The sequence below is a fragment of the Myotis lucifugus genome, unplaced genomic scaffold, assembly GCF_000147115.1.
Source record: "Myotis lucifugus unplaced genomic scaffold, Myoluc2.0 scaffold_365, whole genome shotgun sequence".
NCBI classification, from domain to species: Eukaryota; Metazoa; Chordata; class Mammalia; order Chiroptera; family Vespertilionidae; genus Myotis; species Myotis lucifugus.
Window position 1 is genome coordinate 754671 of NW_005871413.1, and position 22719 is coordinate 777389.

Below are 22719 nucleotides of genomic sequence, written 5' to 3' on the forward strand. Positions count from 1 at the left end.
TGTGGCTGTGGCCACCGCCTGCCGCGCGGTTTTCCCGCTGAAAACCATTCCCGGGGCCGCCGGTGCTCCCCGCGGGGCTGAGAGTCTGGGTCAGGGGGTCCCCGCCCTTTGCGCCCCTCCCCCCGCCCGGCGCTTTCCGCCCAAAGAGCCCGGATGGCTCCCGGCCTGGGGGTCCGCACCCCCCTCCTAGGCCCACCCCCATTTAATAAGGGGTCTGCCTGCCCGGGGAGCACAGTGTCCATGGGGGGGGGCTCCCGGGGGAGGACGCGGTGTCCCCTGAAGAGGCGACCTGCCCGCAGGGAGGGGCTTTGTGGGCGCGGTGACTGCGGGGGGCGGGGGCGCAGGCTGGGGGGTCAGGAGAGGGAGAGAGAGACAGACACCTGGGCGGGAAGAAGGCAGCGAGGGGTCCACAGAGAGGGGCCCATAGGGGTGTGGGGGGGCTGGACGGCGACGGTAGGAGTGAGGGGGTCACTCGGGAAAGTAGCCTGAGGAGGAAGGAAGTGGAGACACAGGGAGGAGGGGGAGCCCAGAGAGAGGAAGGGGGGCTGAGAGGGAGCGGGTCCTGGGGAGCAGAAGTGGGGACCGCACAGGAGGAGGCACTTGAGACAGAGACACTGGTTCCGAGGAGAAGAGTTGGGGGAGCGAGTGCAGGGACAGAAAGGGGGGCCCAGGGATGAGGGAGCAGAGGGAGCAGCCCTGAGTCAGCAGCTGTGGGAGCGGGACAGACGGGAACAGGCAGCAGAGGGGGCCGCGGGCGTGGGGAGGGGAAGACGCAGACGTGTGTGGAGATGGAGCCTCAGAGACCAGGAGAAAGAGCCCCTGAAGGGAAGGAGGTTTCAGGAGTTTCATGGTCCAGGTGTAGGACAGACAGAGAGAAAACGGAGAAAGAGCAGGAGAGAGGGGGACACAGGAAAGGACCACAGTGGAGGGAAAGGGAGCAGGAGACAGAGACAGATCCACAGACAGAAATACATGTAGTGGGAGGAGGGAACCCTGATCTGGGTGAGGGGTGAGCTGATGGGGTGTGGATGGTTTAGTTTTGATATATCAGCTTGTAGCTTTTTGTGTGTGTTTGTGTGTGTATTTCTATTGATTTCCGAGAGTCAAGGAGAGGGAGAGGGAGAGAGATAGAAATATCAATGACTAGAAATAATTGATCAGCTGCCTCCTGCAGGCCCCTTACTGGAATTAAACCTGCAACGTGGCCATATGTTCAGACCAGGAATCTAACCATGACTTCCTGGTTTATAGGTCCAAGGCCAACTAGTGAGCATGCCACCTTGCTATTTCTTTTTTTTTTTTTAAATATATTTTATTGATTTTCTACAGAGAAGAAGGGAGAGGGACAGAGAGCTAGAAACATCGATGAGAGAGATCGATCAGCTGCCTCCTGCACATCCCCCACCAGGGATGCGCCCGCAACCAAGGTACATGCCCTTGACCGGAATCGAACCTGGGACCCTTGAGTCCGCAGGCCGACGCTCTATCCACTGAGCCAAACCGGTTCGGCCTTGGTATTTCTTCATATATTTAATTAACACCTGGCTTGTTTTCATTATACAGATTTGAATTAGAATTATAAATCTCCAGTTTATAAGGCTTGGGAATCTATATATATAAAAGGCTAAGCGACCTGCTGACCGGCCAACCAGTTGACTGGCCAGTAGGTATGATGCCCACTGATCACCAGGGGTCAGACGCTCAATGCAGGAGCTTCCAAGTGACAGCAACTTTGCAGAGTGCCCTCTCACACTCTGGGACGCCTCACGGGATGTGGGACTTTATGTTTCGGCATGATCCCCACAGGCCAAGCTGAGGGACCCCACCTGCTGGAAGGTCTCTGCTCACTCTGCAGATGCCATTCGAGCCCTGGCACTGCCCCAAGTATGGCCACCGAAATAGGGACTAGGGGAAGTTGGCTCCAGGGCGTGTCCAGCACATCTTGCTTAGTCCCGCCTCCACCTGCCGCCTTCTAATTAATTTCCTTTCATTGTGCACAAATCTGTGCACTGGGCCTCTAGGTTTATAATACAGTGGGTCCTTGACTTACGAGTGCCCGTACTAACGAGTTTTTCGAGATACGAGCCCTCTCTCGGCCAATTTTTTGCTTTGAGTTGCAAGCTAAAATTCGGGTTACGAGCCAGCTTCAGATACCCCACTGCTAGGTGGCGCAGCGAACGCCACAGTGAACGCCACAACATCAGCCCAGCATCATGTGTCTCACTCGTTCACTTTAATGATTTGACATACGAGTAATTTGAGTTACGAGTTCCGTCACGGAACGAATTAAACTCGTAAGTCAAGGCCCCACTGTAATTTGTTTCCACTTGAAACCCTTATTCACTCAGGGGAGAGACTTGACTGTTGGTCATGGGTCCCTTGTCATTTCCTGGGATGGCAACAAGGAGGTGATCTGTGTCTGTCACTACCTGATGCCTTTTTAAGGAATATTAGAAGCCTTAGCTTTGTTGCTGTGGTGTTTTGTGTTTGTGTCTGACAATTTATTATTTAAAAACATCCTGAGCCCTAATCGGTTTGGCTCAGTGGATAGAGCATTGGCCTGCGGACTGAAGGGTCCCAGGTTTGATTCTGGTCAAGGTACCTTGGTTGTGGGTACATCCCCAGTAGAGGGTGTGCAGGAGGCAGCTGATTGATGTTTCTCGCTCATTGATGTTTCTAACTCTCTACCCCTCTCCCTTGCTCTCTGTAAAAAATCAATAAAAGCTCTAACCGGTTTAGCTCAGTGGATAGAGCGTCGACCTGCGGACTGAAAGGTCCCAGGTTCGATTCCGGTCAAGGGCATGTGCTTTGGTTGCTGACACATCCCCAGTAGGGGGTGTGCAGGAAGCAGCTGATTGATGTTTCTCTCTCATCAATGTTTCTAACTCTCTATGCCTCTCCCTTTCTGTAAAAAATTAATAAAATATATTTTTTTTAAAAATCAATAAAATATATTAAAAAACAAACAAAACATCCTGAGATAAATCCTCTGGGTCTTCTCAGATCCCCTGAAGAGCTTTAAGAAATGCCCTCAGGTGCACTTTCCCCCATGGAGTTGGACAGCTGCTCTGGGTGGGGCATCATTGGTTACTGAGATGCTCCAGGTGATTAGAAAGTGGGGAGAGGGATTAGCAGGAGGGGTGCAGGATGCCTCTTTTGAGAGTGGTGAGCAGGCTTTGTTCAGGAGAGGTAAGGGGGTGCTCTGTTTGGTCTTGGGGGTCAGGACAACAGCTCACCTCATTTTTGTATGAGTTTGTGGAAGTTTTTGGGAGGAGAGCCACATTAAGACACACACTTGAAAATTCCCAGTGTGGTCTCAATGTAGGAGCTCATTGTTCCTGACGCTCTCCTGTGACTATGGACAGGAGGGGGTGTCCTTTTCCTCATTTCCAGCTCCGTCTGACTGAGTGTGAGGTGAGCAGATTAAGAAGAGGTTGTGCTGACTTCTTTGAAGGCACATTCTATGACTCCTGAACATACTGTCACCTAAGAAGGCAACCCTTGACCCTGATCAGGACCAGGACCAAATGGCTGTTTTGCATGTAAATGATGTGTTGGGTCACAGGATGTGTTTGCTTTTCCTCGAACATGTGGTGATTTATTTCTCTATTTCTGATTTTTTTTCATTTGCAGGTTGTTTTTCTTTCCTTATTTCATCACTGTTTTCATCATAATCAATGTCAGCAGTTTCTATATTTTTCTTTTTTTTCCTATTTTATTTTCTTTTTCTCTTGTTTTAAAATACATTTTTATTGATTTTAGAATAGACAGGAGAGGGTGAGAGAGAAAGAAACATCAATAAAGAAAGAGAATCATTGATCAGCTACTTCCTGCACCCCTCATCCCCAATGTGGATTGAGTCTGAAACCTGGAGTGTGCCCTGACCTGGAATCCAACCCTGTCCTCCAGTTCATAGATCAACTCTCTACCTCTCAGCCACACTAGCCGGGCTATAATTCCCTCCTTTGTCCCAGAGGCTTCTCTGCCTTCATTTTATGCAGCCTCCCCAAGGCAGGAAGCATTCCCACCTTTAATTAATGACTCTCAACTACTCAAAAAATCCCTTTTGTGACTGATCCACTTGGAAAGGCAACCATGTCTAACATCCCTACTGGGATGGGTCAGAGGCTCGGATACCAGTGAAGAAGGTAAATAAATGTAGGTGTTAGGTTCAAGTAACCACAGCATCAACTCTAGATCAGGGGTAAGAAGATGCACATCTCACTGCTCAGAATAGCTCAGAAAGTTCTGATAGAAGAGTAAAGAAAAGAGGCTTGCTCACTATATTAGTACGAAAGCCTTGGTATTTAAATGTACCAGTAGCTTATAGAACATGAGAGGTACACGTGGATTACACTTGCAAAAATTAATGTGTATTTGTGATCATTTTCACATAATTATTTCTTTATTGATGTGTTTGCCAGTAATGTCAGCAGTGGTGACCTGTCCTTCCGTGTGCTTCAATCACCTGATGCTCATTGTCTCAGTCCACCTGATGTTCCCGTGGCAGAGGTGCTCCCTTCACTGTAGAGTTAATAGTCTCCCTTTCTCAGGAACAAGGGTGTAGTTGGGATTTATTGAGAGATGTGCCAAGACCATCATCTCGCATCCAGAAACGCCCTACTTTGTCCTAGTTTCTATTTTCTTTGGATAATAGACGCCCTATTTTTTTTAAAATATATTTTATTGATTTTTTACAGAGAGGAAGGGAGAGGGATAGAGAGTTAGAAACATCAGTGAGAGAGAAACATCGACCAGCTGCCTCTTGCACACCCCCTACTGGGGATGTGCCCGCAACCAAGGTACATGCCCTTGACCGGAATCGAACCTGGGACCTTTCAGTCCGCAGGCTGCCGCTCTATCCACTGATCCAAACCGGTTTGGCGACGCCCTATTTTTGTAACCTACAGATCATTGGCTTTTTGACATAGGAACTTTAACCAAATCAGACCTTGCTCCTGTGAGTATTCATTATATTTTATACTCATGTCCCAGATGGACATACTGTACATGATCACTTTTTGAATTTTGTGGATTGTTTACAAGAATCATATTATTAATATATCTTCAATTCAGTTAAATTTCTATGATTGTAGCTCTCCACTAATGATACACAGAAATTTTCTAATAAATGAGTGTCTAGGAAACAATAGGGCTAATTAGTTTTCTATCATTATGTGAATTCCTTGCCTTATTGTGTTTATAATACACAGTGGGTATCGTTCACAAATAGATCCATGAAATTTATGGAATCACAAAATAATCTTGATTTCATTGTGCTGACTATTCTGTTTTCTATCTCTTTTATATTGTACAGTAGAGGACTGGTGCAGGAAAGTAGTTCATAGGGGTCGGGTCCCCTCAGCCCAGTCTGCACCCTCTCCAATCCGAGACCCCTCGGGGGATGTCCAACTGCCGGTTTAGGCCTGATCCTGGGAAGTTGGACATCCCTCTCACAATCCTGGACCGCTAGCTCTTAACTGCTCACCTGCCTGCCTGCCTGATTGCCCCTAACTGCCCCCCCTGCCAACCTGGTCACCTCAAACTGGCCCACCCTGCCAGCATGGTCACCACTTATTGCCCCCCCCTGCTGGCCTGGTTGTCCTCCCTGCCCCTATCTGCTGGCCTCGTTACCCCTCACTGCCTCCCCTGCCGGCCTGGTCGCCCCACTCAGCCTGTTCGGTTGTTTTGGATGTGCCGCCGGCTCTTTATAGATATAGCTAGTTCTTATAGGTGTGTCTGTCTCTACATACAATGTTAACATTATTTGAGCTATTTTTTCTTACTTGCTTAACCTGTCTTTATTATACTTCTCAGTTACAGAAACTGCTCTGAATATTCGTGAGTTTTCTTTATGGGTATTGACCTGTGTTTCTTTTTCTTTTTTTTCTTTTTTTAATTGTAGGGATGACAGTGCAGAGGGAGAAGCAGCACTGAGTCAGACAGCTGTGGGTAACAGGACAGACTGTAAGAGGGCCGGCAGAAGGGACACGGGTGGACAGAGAAAGACACAGGTGTGTATGGAGATGGGAACAATCAGAAAGACCAGGGAGAAAGGGCAACTAAAGGTGAAATAGGAGTGAGGGAGGGGAACACAGGAAAGGACAACAGTGGAGAGAAAGGAAACAGTGAGACAGAAACAGATCAACAGACAGAAATGCGTAGTAGTGGGAAGGAGGGGAATACTGATCTGGATGAATAGTGAGCTAATGGGGTGTGGATGGTTAAGTTTTGATATATCAGCTTGTGGCTTTATGTGTTTCATTTAACAAGTGAATTATTTAAACATATTTGAATGAGAATTACAGATCTTCAATTTATAAAGCTTATGAATATTTTAGAATTATTTGCTTCCATTTGCAAGTCTTATTCACACGTAGAGAAGAGACTGGTCTTTTGGTCATGGGACCCTTGTCATTTCCTGGGATGGCAAGAAGGAGGTGGCCTGGGACAAGAAATAACTGAGACTGCCCCCACATGATGCTTTATCAAGGAATATTAGAAACATTCCATTATATTTTCTCTCCTATGGACTTGTATTTTCTATCTCTGACATTACATTCATGTATATAGTCATTAACTGTTAAAAAATATTTTTTTTATTGAATTCAGAGAGGAAGGGAGAGAGAGAAACATCAACGATGGCAGAGAATCATTGGTCAGCCACCTCCTGCACCTCCCACACGGGATGAAGCTCAAAACCAGGGCATATTCCTTAACTAGGAATCAAACGGTGACCCTCTTGTTTGTAGGTTGGTGCTCAACCACTGAGCCATGCTGGCTGGGAGTCATTAAATAAGTGACATGTAATAACCATGGCTTATCATCTTTCCTAAATATAAGGAAGTCTCAACCTTTTTAAAACTATAAACTGAGAAGTCATTACATTAAAAAATTAAAAAAAAAACTAATTGTTTTTGGTTTTAAATATATTGTGTGTGGTTCAGATTCTGAGCCCGGTATCATTTCTACTATCTGTCATACCTGGATACATTCATTAGCATTGAGTCAATAATAGGAGGCGATCTCAGCGTGCACTTGGTAAGGATGTCAGTGATCTTCACCGTCGGAAGCTAGTTCTGTGAGTTGGTCCAATGTTCAGCACCTCTTTCCTTCCCTTCATGCGATTTGTTGAATTAGTGCCTGTGAGCCACAAAGGACCCATTCCCCTAAATCCCTCTTGTCCATTCTCTGAAACTGTTGAAGGATGGACTGGATTGAACTGAACTTGATTCCCACAGAGCCCATCTATTCATGGTGAAGTCATTTGCTGAGCATATTTCAATAGCTAACTTTCCCCAAAGGCTTTAGCATGAAGATCTATTCTCCATAATTTCCTGGGACAAGAGGAAGGAAATCGGCCTGGGAAACCTGCACATGTACAAGTTCCTGCTTCACCCCCTCCCACTACCCAGAGGTCTCAGGGGTGCTGGGTGTGATGTCTGGTACCCAGCGCTACTGAAAACAGCTCTGGGGGAGCCTCGCAGGCCCTAGGAAGGAGCTAGTTAAGGATGCCAGGTCAGGGCCCACAGGGCAGGCTTTTTCAGGGGAGATGAGGGGTTTTGTGTTGGGTTTGGGGATATAGCCGAGCAGAACATGCTCTCATTGCTGTAGGAGTTTGTGGAAGTCTTTGGAAAGATAAACACATGAAGACAGAATGAAACACCTCACAGTGTGGTCTCCATGTAGGAGCTCATTGTTCCTGACTCTCTCCTGTGACAAAGAACAGGAGGGCATGGCCTTTTCATCATTTTCAGGTCCTTCTGACTGTGAGTGTGAGGTGAGCTGATTAACAGGCTGTGGGGACGCCTTTGAAGGCACATTCTGTGACTCCTCAACATATTGCCGCCCAAGGAAACAGCCCAGAGCCCATCAGGACCAGGACCAAATGGCTGCTTCTCAGGTAAAAGATGTGTCCGGGGTCAGAGGCTGTGATTGCTTTTCTTCTAACATCTGTGGATTTATTTCTCTACTTCTGATGTTTTGCCTTGCCATGTTGTTTTCCTTTCCTTATTCCTTTTCTATTTTCTTACGACAGTGTCAGCAGTTGCTATATTTCCCTCTCTCCTTCTTGAAGTACATTTTTATTGATTGCAAAGAGGAAGGTAGAGGGAGACAGAGATAAAAACATCAATGATGAGACAGAACCATTGATCAGCTGCTGTCTGCACACCGAACACTGGGGATCGATCCCACAACCTGGGCATGTGTCCTGACCAGTGAAATCTTGGTTAATGGGTCAGTGCCCAACCACTGAGACACACCCTCTAGACCAGGCAGAATAATCTTGTTTTAGATTACTCATAGTAAATTTTCAAATAGGATTGTGGCTCCTATATGTCCTATTCCAGGAAATCTGTAAATTCCATTGACAAACCCCCTGAGTTCAAAGTTATATACGAACTTTTTTTCTGTGATTTCATTTTCTATGTATTCAAAAATATGGCACATGGATTGGAAACATTAGCACTACAAGTAAAGAGTGAGCTTGTTACACATGTGGAAACACAGGCCCCATCTCAGGACCTGGATCAGCATCTGTATTTTTAGAAGAGTGCTGTCGTCGTCTGTTACACTTGAAGAAGTGCTTATGCCACCAAGTCACCATGACATTTCCCGCTGAGAAATATACACCACTGACCCTGAATGATGCAAACACAGCCCTCAGAAACCCATATGCCTATGTTGATGCCTTAATTTTAAGATTTATTTTTCTGAAAGGTAAAATCCGCACCATGGATTTCTGGACATGTGTCTTCCTCATTTGTCACTGTTAGAAAACACACCAGAGAATGTTATTGGGCCAGAGCAATCTTATTGGATGATTCAGGATACTTCCCTAGGTTGAAAGCACTTCTCCTAACACTGTTTTCATGTTGGCTGACATTATGAACTCTGCTTGCTGTCTCTTGGTCAATGTGTCTTTTCTTTCAGGGACCGCTGACCTTCAGGGATGTGGCCATAGATTTCTCTCGGGAGGAGTGGGAATGCCTGGACTCAGCTCAGCAGAAATTGTACCTGGATGTGATGATGGAGAACTACAGCAACCTGGTCTCCCTGGGTGAGGATGACTTCCTTCCTGAGTTCCTACTCCACCCACAGGGTTTTATTCCCTTTACTAATGTAACACCTGTCAGGGCCTTCTGCTTTCTAGGGTAGATTCTTATTGTCTCTGTTGTAGATGTGATCTCTCAAACCTTCCATCTTCCAGAAATCTCTCATTATGTATTAAACTACTACTTCCTCATTTACTTGAAAAGGAAGACTTGTTACTACTTTTTTTTTTTTTCTATAACATGGACTACATTTGATTACTCACCTGAGAGAAATCCTGTAGTATCTGTCTCTTGTGACTTGTGTGCTTTAGTGAAAAAGTGTCGCTGGTGGCTCTGAGCGTCATCATTGCAAGTTGGACTTCTACAAGGCCTCTTTTCCTTGGCACTTACCGTGGAGTCAGAAAGCCCATATTCCAACTTTGGCTTCACCACTTGTAGCTATTGACCTTGAGTGAGTTAGTTAACATCTCCAAGGAGGAAGAGGCTCATTTTACTTAGGTATAAAAAGTAGCAGGGTTCTAGCTGCTTTGGCTCATTGGATAGAGCGTTGGCCTGCGAACCGAAGGGTCCCGGGTTCGATTCTGGTCAAGGCCACAGGCCCGGGTGGTAGGCTCGATCCCCAGTGGGAGACTTGCAGGAGGCAGCCAATCCATGATTCTATCTCTCATTGTGGATGTTTCTATCTCTTTCTCCCTCTTCCTTCCTCTCTGAAATCAATAAAAACATATTTCAAAAAATAATAATAATAATAAAAAGTAGCAGGGCAAGATTGCGATTTATTTACCAAATATCCTGCTCAACACAGATCCCTGATGAATTTTATTGGGAGTAGAAATGTGCCCAGCTAAAATATTCCAGTCCCTAGCAAATAAGAGTGGCCAGTAAGGTGTAGTTGAAAGTAGTTGGATGGGGCTTCAGGACAGCACCCTACTTTCTTCCTACTGCCCGAATGTGGATGTGATGGCTGGAGCTATGGCAGCTATGTTGATTATGTTAAAGCCACAGTAGTTGCATCTCTGATCAAGGTGTAATACTAACACAAGCAATGGTCTAGTAAATTGCCCGAAGACTTATAAGTGTCATAAAAGCCCATAAGAGCACACAGAAAGAGATGTGGTACTACTGGAGATGTTCTGCTGATGTTAAGGACATGCCGAACAGGAAGGAGTGAGCTAGCAATCCCTCGGCTCCATTTGAGCTTGAGCTCTTGCCATGGAAAAGAAACACTCTGGAGTCTTATTGTTGCTAAGTTTTCTAGCCAATAATGTCAGTTTCAGGGAGAGAGAGATAAGGCCTCTAAGGTGTAGGTATAAGAACCCAGGAGGGACCTTGGCCGCTGGAAAATGTGCAAAAAATGACCAGTCAGTGGTGATGGGCTTTCACTGAATCCCATTCCGGAGCCCTACAGATCCTGGGAGAGCCAGTCCTACAAGGCTTGGGATGGGATGGAGTGTGTGTGTGTTGGGGGTACAGGGACTTTCCTGAGCGCCTTGGCTTTGTGGGGCCTGGGGTGGACTAGAAAAAAAGTGTCATTAACGTTTCGCTTTGTGATATCAGGTGATAATATTTATTTATGTTTTATGGCAGAAGAGTATTCCATTGTGTGTGATGGTAAATCCCGTCACTCATTCAACTATCCATGGACATTTGAGTTGCTTCCATCTAATGCAGGCTCTTGTGAAGAACGTTATAAAGCACACAAATGTGTAAATGGCTCTTTCAGATCCTCTGTGAATATTTTCCAATCTGTACCTAGAAGGACGATGGCAGCCAGCAGTATTTATACTTCCCAGCATGCAAATCATGCACCTTCTTCATGAAGTAAACTATTAATTATTTTATTTCTCTTTATGCTGTTATTCATGTAATTAACACACTTAATTTGTCATTTTTGTATTAATTTCTGTTATTGTACAGGAACAGAGCTAACTTTGTGGGTTGGCTTTATTTACCATGTTTTGAGAAATTCATTGAATAGATATATATATATATTTTTTAGAAATGTGGAATCTTTGATTTGCCATACACAATTCTATCACCTGTTAACAGAGATTATTTTATTCTGTTTTTGTTGTGACCATGAGAGCTACTTAAAATTTTTTAAAGCTATAACAATATAATTAAATTCACTGTGTCAATTGGATACAAAAACTGTGCCACTTGTCATCTCTATCCCTGTACCGACTTAAGTTATTGATATCACTTATCTTTTTTTTGATATCACATTATCTTTTACATTGTCTATCTTCTAGCAGATATTTAGGGTTTTATTCCTTTTATTTTTAAAAAATATATTTTATTGATTTCAGAGGAAAAGGAGATGGGGAGAGATATAGAAATAGATATATAGATATATATCAGTGATGAGAGAGAATCATTGATTGGCTGTCTCCTGCAAGCCCCTCACTGGGGATGGAGCCCCCAACACAGGCATGTCCCCTGACCAGGAATCAACTCATGTCAACCGTGAACCACGGAGCCACTCTAGTCGGACAATTTCATTTATTTTCCAAGGTTCCAAAAGAGAAATCAAAATAATATGTTTCTTTCCTGGAACACCACATATTTTTATATTTCTGTATATTTTTCCAAATATAAGGCATCTTTATATGTTCATGTTAGTGTTGTGTAGAATTTTTAAATTAACTCCAAAATCATATTTCTTAAGGATTTTTTATAGGGCAGGTCTAATAATGAGAAGGTATAATAATGAGGAAGTTTCAGAGTAGAAAAAGTTGTTTCCTCTCCATTGTTGTTTATCTGTTTTGTCAGTATTCTTGTTGGATGGTTTTTGTTCATTTAACAGTTCCGTGTTTTATCTCATGCCCTTCCCCCCCCACTAGTTTTCTAGTTAGAAACCCCCTGATGATCTTAGACGAGCTGTCTGTTCCATGAGGAATTATTTTTTATACTAGAGGCCCGGTGCACAAAAATTTGTGCACTCGATGGGGGGAGGGAGGGGGGTTCCCCAGCCCGGCCTGTGCCCTTTCGCAGTCTGGGACCCCTCAGGAGGTAACGACCTGCTAGCTTAGTCCTGCTCCCGGGTGGCAGAGGGCAGGCCCAATCCCTAGGTGCAGCCCCTGGTCAGGCTCAGAGCAGGGCCGATTGGGGAGTTGGGACGCCGCCCCGTCATGCACAGAGCAGGGCGGATCGGGAGGTTGCGATGCCACCCCTAGTCACGCTCAGGGTACGGCTGATTGGAGGGTTGGGGCACCACCCCCTGTCACACTCAATGCAGGGTCGATAGGGAAGTTGCAATGCCACCCCCTGTCACGCACAGAGCAGGGCCGATCAGGGGGGTTGGGGCTCCATACCCTGTCACACACAGAGCAGGGCCAATCAGGGGGATTGAGGAGCTCCCCCCTGTCACGCACAGAGTAGGGCCGATCAGGGGGTTGGGGCACCTTCCCCTGTCAGGAACAGAGCAGGGCGGATAGGGAGGTTGTGGCCCCGCCCCCTGTCACACACAGAGCCACAGGGCGATCAGGGGGTTTGGGCGCTGCCTCCTGTCATGCTGATCCCGGTGCCGGGAGCCTCGCTGCTCCACTGATCCCGGTGCTGGGAGGCATATTACCCTTTTACTATATAGGATAGAGGCCTAGCTTTAGCTCTGAGGCCTTGCTGCTGAAAACATCTATACAATGTTGCAGTCCGGGACTGACTGAAAGCCGGTTTCTGGGGTTTTGTTTAGCTTCTTATTTGCAACATAGTACATAGTTGCTTAGAGTTGCAGCTGACAGGCCGGCAAGTGAGGCGGGGAATGTTGGAGTCCGCAGTCACTGAATCAAGCAAGCCTCCCTGCTCGCTTCAGTGCATGGCTGCCGGCCGCCATCTTGGCTGACAGTTAATTTGCATAAGGATATGCTGATTAGCCAATGGGAAGGGTAGCGGTCGTATGCTAATTACCATGTTTCTCTTTTATTAGTGTAGATGCTTTTAGAATAGTATTCTGGGGATTGGTATTTTCATTGTTTTTTATCTGTTCTCATGTTTATATTCATTCTATTTAGAATTCAGTGAGCTATTTGCATTTGTATATCACTTTCTCCAATTGTCAGGATCTTAAACTATTAATGTTTTTATAAGCTACCTACTCCTTTTCACTATTCCGTCTCTTTGGGGTTGCCTTGGTGGTCGATTTGTTAGTGTCTTAGGAGTTCCTAAAATTCTCTCAACATTTCCACATGTTTGTTGGCTTTTCTGAATCAAAATTATAAGGAATTAAAATTTTAATGCTTTATTTGTAAATTCTTAGATTATTTAATTACTATTTTTTAAGTATATTTTTATTGATATCAGAGAGGAAGAGGGAGAGAGAAACATCCGCTTCTTCCTGCACGATCAGGGATCCAGCCTTCAATCCCGGCCTCAGCCCTCACATGGAACCAAATCTTGACCTCTTGGTTCATAGGTTGAAGTTCAACCACTGAGCCACCTCTTTCAGACAAATTCTTTGATGTTTTGAGTTGATCATATCTTTCATTTATGATTCTACTGTATCTTTGAATTCAGGTATATGTTTTTCTATTTCCCCTTTTGGTGTGATGTTTGTAAAATACTTTCTCATTGCATTTTTATTTTGGTTATATAATATTTTGGTGATATTACTAGTTGTCTTTTTTTCCTCCTTTTGAGCTTTATGATACTTATTTGCCATTATTTTTCAGGTAATTAGTATATTTCCCTTAATGTGGTGCCAATTTGATTATTTTTATTTTGTTTTCCTCATGGTACCCTTTTTCCGTTTTTTGTTTTTTTTTTTTTGCATGATTTGATATCTTTTATTGAGATTCCAGAATCCCAAACAAAAGCAGGCCTTTGAACATGGTTTCTATAGGAGGAAAGAAATAATAACCATCTGTGGAACAAACTGTACTTACTATCAAAATGGTTTTCAGTATCTTGGTTCGGTTGTCTGTTTAATTTCCAAGTTCAAATGTTCCCTGTTTCTTTCTGAGACCAACGGTATCTTTTCAGCCTTGATATATATCTTCAATACAGCAGTCTTTGTGGTGCTCAAACAATTTCTCATTGTTTCTTTGTAGCAGCCACTGCAGGGCACTCACCATAACTGCCATTCTGTTTGCACTCTGTGTCTTGCACAAAAGACACATGCTTCAAAACAGGGAGATCATTGAACATGCACTTCCCTCATCTCTCTCTCTCTCTCTCCAGCAAAGAAACTGGGAATTGGGAGTGTTTTTATAATATTGCCATTGTGTGCCAGGGGGTTTGAGCAGGTATCATTGGCAAATGTAAGCAACTCTTTGTCCCTCCTTGATGTGAATTTTCCTCATGGTACCTATATTGAGCTTTCCTTGAAGCCTTCCCTGGCTCTTGGAGTACTCAGAAATGTCATTTGGCCTATAGTTGCTGGTAACTTCAAGGTGATCCCACCTGATTATCAAAACTGAAAATTTGTTTTCTTTCAGCTATGTCATCTGAAGATGACCAGGCCTTTATGCCAAATACTGGAATACCAGATTTATTCTCTGAAGTTATATTGGTAAGATATAAAAGAAGGTTTTGCTTTGATAATGTACACTTAATGAATGCCTTGGTATTTTAGAATGTGATGGAAAGAGAGGATATTAATGTAAACAGAAGAAATCTGCACCAGTTATCAGAATAAAATAGTTGTTACCTAAAGATGTCAGGTGGCTTATGCATTTGGGAAGCCTCCCAATTTAAAGTCAGTTACATTGGCAGATTACTGTGTTTCTGCACGTGAAGGTTGAAAACAACATTTTACTATCATGCATACTTGGAAAGGAAAGCTGGATAAACTAGGAATTCATAGTCTGTAGTGTAAATAATTATTTGAATTGTTTAAATGTAGGATGGGATTAAACTTTCATTCAATCATTTCTAAAATGTAGAGATATATAATGTACCTATAAAATTTAAATGTGTTCAATTTGGCAATCTTTTATGATTAAAAAAATACAACATTTTTATTGATTTCAGAGAGGAAGGGAGAGGAAGAGAGAGAGGAAAACATCAATGATGAGAGAGAATCATTCATTGGCTGCCTCCTGCATGCCTTCTACTGTGCACTGATTCTGCAACCTCGGCATGTGGCCCTTACCGGGAATGGAACTGTCACCTACTTGTTCATACATTGAAGCTCAAGCACTGAGCCATGCTGGTTAGGCAATTTGGCAATTTTTTAAACAAGGATTCAGTATTCTTCCTCTGACATTTAAGTTTTGTATTTATTTTCTGTCCATAATTTTAATAAATTAGGAAAGCGTTTTTTATACAACCATATTGGTTAATGAATATCACAAAATGGTTCTTATGGAACAAGTGTACATGTTTAATGAAATTATAACTGTCACTAAAGGTCTTTCTATCTCCCCTTATTACCAGAGTACATATTATGGAGATAGCAGTTATCAATGGAATAAACATTGGAAAAACTTTAAGCAACAGTCATATGTTAATCATCGGAGAAACGAACTTGCAGAGAACCATTATAAAAGTGGAAAACTCTTTGACCAAATGTCCAATCACAATATATGTCAGGTTATTCCTATTGTGGAGAAGACACACAAAGGAAGTAACTGTGTTCAGTCTTTTCAGCAGTCTTCAAATTACAGTGCACAAGAGAATAAAAATACTGGGGAGGGGGCTTACAAATGGAATACGTTTGGGAGAGTTTCCATTCAAATATTCAATCAAAAGAGACTGAAAAAGATTCATAATGGAGAAAAACTTTATACACGTAAAGATTCTGGTAAAACATCTACTAGGCCTTCAGGTTATACTCTAAATCAGACAATTCATACTGGAGAGAAGCCTTACAAATGTATAGCATGTGGCAAATCCTTTAAATGTCGTTCATCTCTTATTGTACACGAGGGAAGAATTCATACTGTTGCAACATTTTACAAACTCAGGGAAAATGGAAAAGGCTTTAGTCAGTCCTCAAGACATATTCAACATCATAGAAATCATACAGAAGAAAAGTCTTATAAATGTTCAGAATGTGACAAAGCGTTTAGCCGGAGCTCAACCCTTAGAATTCATATGAGAATTCACACCGGAGAGAAACCTTATAAATGTTCAGAATGTGACAAAGCCTTTAGACGGCCCTCAAACCTTAATATTCATCAGAGAATCCACACTGGAGAGAAGCCTTATAAATGTAGAGAATGTGACAAAGCCTTTAGAGGGTCTTCAGATCTTACTAAGCATCAGAGAGTTCATACTGGAGAGAAGCCTTATAAATGTAGAGAATGTGACAAAGCCTTTACCCGGCCCTCAACCCTTCGTATTCATCAGATAATTCACACTGGAGAGAAGCCTTATAAATGTAGAGAATGTAACAAAGCCTGTAGATGGTCCTCAGATCTTACTAAGCATCAGAGAGTTCATACTGGAGAGAAGCCTTATAAATGTAGAGAATGTGGCAAAGCCTTTAGCCAGTCCTCACTCCTTACGGGGCATCAGAGAGTTCATACTGGAGAGAAGCCTTATAAATGTAGAGAATGTGGCAAAGCCTTTAAACGTTCCTCACACCTTAGGGCACATCAGAGCATTCATACTGGAGAGAAGCCTTATAAATGTAGAGAATGTGGCAAAGCCTTTAAAAGGTCTTCAAACCTTACTACGCACCGGAGAGTTCACACTGGACAGAATCTTCATGAATGTAGAGAATGTGGCAGTCTTTAGCTGGCTCTCAACCCTTACTGTTCATCAGAGAATTCACGCTCGAGAGAAGTCATTTAAATGTAGAGAATGCGGTAAAGCCTTTGGATGTTCCTCAGACCTTACTAAGCATCAGAGCGTTCATACTTGAGAGAATTCTTATAAATGTACAGAATGTGGCAAATCCTTTGGTAGAACCTCACACCTTGCTTACCATCAGAAAGTTCACACTGGAGAGAAGCCTTAAACATGTTGAAAGTGTTACAGCTTTTATTCAGTATGCCTGCTGCACTATAGAGCAGAGAGTTCATACTTGAGAGACATCTTACAGATGTGCTTAGTGTCGTAAGTCCTTGACCAGCAGTGAGAACTTACTGAAAATCGCAGAATTCATACTGGAAAGAAGCCATATGAATGTGAAAAATGTAAAAAAGCCTTTAAAAGCCATTCAGGTGTTACTGTACTTGAGAGACTTCATAAGAGAGAGAGACCGAACAAATGTAGAGAATGGGCTGGTGTATTTACCCATAGCTCAAAATTTATTGCATGTCAGATTTTATACTGGAGGAAAGCCTTACACTGTAGAAAATGTGGGAAACCTAACCTGCGGTCAAAATTACTCAGCATTTTAGGAATCATTCTAAAGAAACAGCAGTATTATAAAGTTTTCATCCAAAGATTTGTCCATGGATGAAACTTCATTGAGAATGATAAAATGAGGTCTCACATATTATGAGACATATGCCAAAGTGTATGTCCTCATTTATATCTCATACAACATGTGATAATTATTACTGGATAGAAGCCCAGCAGATATAAAGAATGTGACAAAGCATACTCAGTATGCAAACCTTACCTGACATCAGAATTCATACTGGGGAGAAACAATACAAATGTAAACAATGTCCTAAAGTCTTGAATCAGCATCCCTAGCTAATTCCTCACATTGGAATTCATTCTAGAGGGAAACAAAACTGAAGAACGTGGGAAATCATATACTTGGACCTATCGCAGTGATGGTGAACCTATACGCGTGTCAGAGGTGACACACAAACTCATTTTTTTGGTTGATTTTTTTCATTAAATGGCATTTAAATATATAAAATAAATATCAAAAATATAAGTCTTTGTTTTACTTTGGTTGCAAATATCAAAAAATTTCTATATGTGACACGGCACCAGAGTTAAGTTAGGGTTTTTCAAAATGCTGACACGCCAACCTCAAAAGGTTCGCCATCACTGACCTATAGCCTCAGTCAATGTATGGGATTCCAATTGGGTAGAAATTCTACATTCATGATATAGAAGGAAGGACTTTTTTTTTTATCTCTGGATTTTTATTGGCCTCCTGCCCCTCCCCAAGGGGCACCCCACTTCTGCTGCCTTTAATCGTTAAGTTAACGTCTTAGAACTTTGGTGTCGTTGACCTCAGGCACTACTTTGCCGTCCACAATTCTGTGAGTGGTGGTCTTTTGAATGGATTGCATCGAGAGGCTGCTGTCCAGGGCATCACTAAGGCTGAAGTCCTCTCCCTCTTCCAGCAGACTCCAGCTTGACCCTGATGTTCAGCAGGGTCTCATACTCCTGTGTCTGGCGCTGCCCCTCAGCCCCGGCCTGGGTCAGCTCAGACTCCAGGTGCAGTAGGATCCTGTTGAGCTGCTCCATCTGCATGGCATAGCGCGTCTCCACCTCCCACAGGCTGTTCTCCAAGCTGGCCCTCAGATTTTTCATGGATACCAGGTCGATCTCCAAGGACTGGACCGTGTCTCAGCTCTGTGAGCGCCGTCTCAGCATCTCGTACCTCAGCGGACTGCGAGGTGACTACTGTAGTGCTCTCTTCAATCTGTTGGGACCAGTACCTGTCTAGCTCCTCTCTGTTCTTCCGAGCCAGCTCGTCATACCGGGCCCGGATGTCTGCCATGATCTTGCTGAGGTCCTGACATTTGGGGGCATCCAACTCCACAGTCAAGCCAGAGTTGGCAATCTGGTTTTGTAGACCATTTACTTCCTCCTCGTGGTTCTTCTTCATGAAGATCAGCTCCTCCTTGAGCGTCTCGATCTCTGTCTCCAGCTGCAGCCGAGTGATATTGGTGTCATCAGTGACCTTTCGGAGCCCATTGATGTCACTCTCCACAGACTGGCGCATGGCTAGCTCCGTCTCATACTTGACTCTGAAGTCATCAGCAGCAAGACGGGCATTGTCAATCTGTAGAACCATGCGGGCATTGTCTACAGAACTTGCAAAGATCTGACCCCTCAGGTCCTCGATGGTCTTGAAATAATGCCCCCAGTCTCTGACCTGGGGCCCCTTCTTCTCCAGGTGTTCTCGAATTTTGATCTCCAGTCTCCGATTATCAGCCTCCAGGCTTCTCACCCTCTCCAGGTAGGAGACCAGGCGGTCATTCAGTCATTGCATCGTCTCCTTCTCGCTCTGGATGCCTCCTATGCCTGCCAGACCCCCGGCCATTCCCGCAGCCAGGCTCCCAGCTCCCCAGCCACTCCGCACACTGGTGGAGTGGGACACGGAGATCCGGGAACCTGAGCCCCCCGCACCTGCATAGACGCTGGCCGCGATGCTGGTCGGCCGGACCTGGTAGCTGGGCGCCTGCACGGAGCCCAGGGTCCGGTAGTTGGAGGAGAAGCTGGAGCGGGTGCTGAAGCTCATGTTGTCCAGGGAGAAAGGCGAGAAGAGAAGCCGAGACTCACGTTCCAGCGGCAGTCGAAGGAAGGACTTTTGTTCAAAATATAGTTTATAAAACTCCAAGGAAGCCCTAACCGGTTTGGCTCAGTGGATAGAGCGTCGGCCTGCGGACTGAAGGGTCCCAGGTTCGATTCCAGTCAAGGGCATGTACCTTGGTTCCAGGCATATCCCCGGTGGGGGGTGTGCAGGAGGCAGCTGATCGATGTTTCTTTCTCATCAATGTTTCTAACTCTCTATCCCTCTCCTTTCCTCTCTGTAAAAAATCAATAAAAATATATTTTTAAAAAAAACTCCAAGGAATTTATGCCTTAAAGTGACTTTAAAGATGTAAAATCTTTATCCCAGTATGTATTGATTATGAATTTCAAATTATCACTGAATTCACACTAGATAGGTAGCCAAATACCTTTCAGGTATGGTTCTAAATCAGAATGTTTATTATACAGTGTACTTGAAACTTTAAATGTAGTTAGGTAATGTTTTGTATGTTTGAATATATCAAAAGAATTGATGTTTCCTTATGTACAATTACTTATAGTGTTATCTCACTTATATTGAAATCATTTGAAATATTTTGAAAAGGAAGTATTAATGTGATTCTACTCCCATATCACTTGATGATGTTATCTTTTATTCCTGGTGTATGCATGAAATCATGGGCCTGATTGTTTTTGCCTTAGAGATCTGTGGGCTCTTGTATATTATATGGACTTTACTTGTTTACACTTTCCCATGGAATATTGGATACATTGTAAGGCGTACTATTTTCTTCTACTAGAGAATAATACTATTGAATAAATCAAACTAGTTCTCCAGTTTTGTGAGTGATGTCATCAAAGTAACTTCCTTTTCTGTGCCAATTTGTTCAGCTGAAAGTTTTTTGAAGGCATGTCAATTTGTGGTTGTGACATTTAAGTGACCGGAGCTACACTACAGGCGGGGAATCTTGGCTTCCTCCATCACTGGAGTAAGCAAGCCTCCTGTTCACTTCAGCTGCCTGGCTGCTGGCCGCCATCTTGGTTGGCAGTTAATTTGCATATCGCCGTAATTAGCCAATGGGAAGCATGTCGGAGGTACGGTTATTTACCATGTTTGTCTATTACTAGATAGGACTAGAGGCCTGATGTACCAATTCGTGCAGGAGTAGGCCTTCCTTTCCCCGGCTACCAGTACCATCTTCCCTCTGGCACCTGGGACCTGGGCTTTCTGCCCTCTGCTGGCAGACAGCCAGACTCCTGCTTTCCTCACAGCCCTGGCTTTGTGCGGAAGGATGTCTGGTCTAATTAGCATATTACCCTTTTATTATAGATTTGAAGCTAAATGTGTGAGTCACTGACTTCCAAACTTCACCATTGGGAATGGAGAGGAATGTGGACAAGCAGACATCACTGCCGGAGAGTGTTTCATTCCATTGTCAGTTTTAAGGAGGAAATCCACAGGAATGTTTGAAATTTGGAGATCACTTTTAACATCATTTCAGGAAGTTGTATTTGCCCCTGTGGATTGTATCCTCTCCCACAGAGAAGGCTCCTGTTTGATGCAGGTGAGGCTTCATCAGGGTTTCTGTCAGGGCATTCCCCTCTGTTCCATTGGCATATGTACCTGTGTTAATCCAGGATCGCACCCACTTGGTTGCTCTTGCTTTGTAAAATGTGTTTCAGGGTAAAAAAAAGTGAATCTTTCAACTTTTTTATATTTGAAGTGTGTTGGCTGTCCTATATCTCTTTGGCTGTCCACAGCCAACATTGCCTTGGAAATTTGATAGGAAATCTATTTATTCTGTAGAGCACAGAATATTAAGTTATGTCTCAATTTATTTGTATCTGCTTCCTTCAGCATTGTTGTATCATTTCAGTGTAGAAGTCTTTCACTGTCTTTGTAGAATGGGTTGGCCTTTATGTATTTGTCTGTTATATGTACTGTGTTTTGGGTGGCAATACTGAGGGTTGATATTTTATTGGCGTAAAGTGATTAAATACTTATATACCTTAAACATAATCCTCTGGCTGTAACCGGTTTGGGAACGTCGTCCTGTGGACTCAAGAGTCCCAGGTTCAATTCTGGTCAAGGGCATGTACCTTGGTTGTGGGCACATACCCAGTAGGGAGTGTGCAGGAGGCAGCTGATGATGTTTCTGTCATCGATGTTTCTTACTCTCTATCCCTCTCCCTTCCTCTCTGTAAAAAATCAGTATAATATATTCAAAACAAAACATAATCATCTGGTTTGACTTACTCTAAATTACACGTTTCTAAACCGGTCATATCTTTAAAGTAAATACAGTTTCAAAATACTCTAGGGAATATCTATATTCCTGAAAATACTGGAAAGTAATCAAAATTAAAAAATGGTTATGAGATTAAGTAAAGAGATAATAATTATTCTTATAACTGTTTTAAATATTGTTGATTTTTAAATTATTTTCTATCCCAAATATAATGAATACTAACTAGAGACATTGCACATTATGGTAAATGGCCCATTATCTAGATTATAGAGACTACTAAATTAAAGATACTCATTTCAAAATGCACTCCCAGAACACAAAAACTTCAAAGACTACAACTTACAAACAGAAAATTTTTATCCCTTGAAAAATACCAGATGAAAATATCTCCCCCACAGTGTTAGATGGGAACTTATCTCATCAGGCGCCTAACCATGAATGGATATCTAGGTCTGTATCTGACACCCCATCCAGGTGCTTCCCTAACTCAAGCTGCCTCTCCCTTCAGTTGGGGAGACAGGGAGGGGGTGAGAGGGCAGGCTGCCCTTCCACACCCCCCTCCTCACTGAGGGTTTAAGGATCCAGGCGAATTGGAGGCAGAAAGTTTGGGGTTTCAAACCCAGTGGGCCGGCCTTTTGAATTCCCTGTAACTTCACTGTAAGAATGTGCTCCCGGCTTGTGAAGATCCTGGGAAAGACACTCCCTGGGACACCTGCAGCTGAAGGGCAGACCAGCCATAGCTCTAAGCACAGCCTCTGGGAGCTGGGAAACTGCTGTGTGAATTCCAGGTTCCTCCTCCCTCTTTATGCTTTTGCCACAGCTGCCATTCACTCGCTAGCACCCTAATAAAGGAACAGCCCCTCTATCTGGGGTGCCTTGTGCCATCAGCGGGCACCTGGCCCTTTCCTCCCTTTAAAGAAGTAAAATAAACGCCCTCCCTCTGCTCCAGTCTCTTCTCTCCCTTGTGAATCCTTTCGCAGCCGCGTCACCAGCCAAAACCCTGACAATGACGTGGGAAACTCCCCCAGGAAGGGCTGTCCCTGTGGGAGGAGGTGCGGGGGCCGGGGCTGCCCCCTCGCTCC

General features: G+C 43.8%; 2 pseudogenes; one reads left to right on the top strand and one right to left on the bottom strand.

Moving 5' to 3' along the window:
* Positions 1 to 17750, top strand: part of LOC102425285 — a 66798-nt pseudogene extending 49048 nt beyond the window's left edge.
* Positions 17751 to 17995: 245 nt separating this feature from the next.
* LOC102425601 lies at positions 17996 to 19389 on the bottom strand (annotated as a pseudogene).
* Positions 19390 to 22719: the final 3330 nt, after the last annotated feature.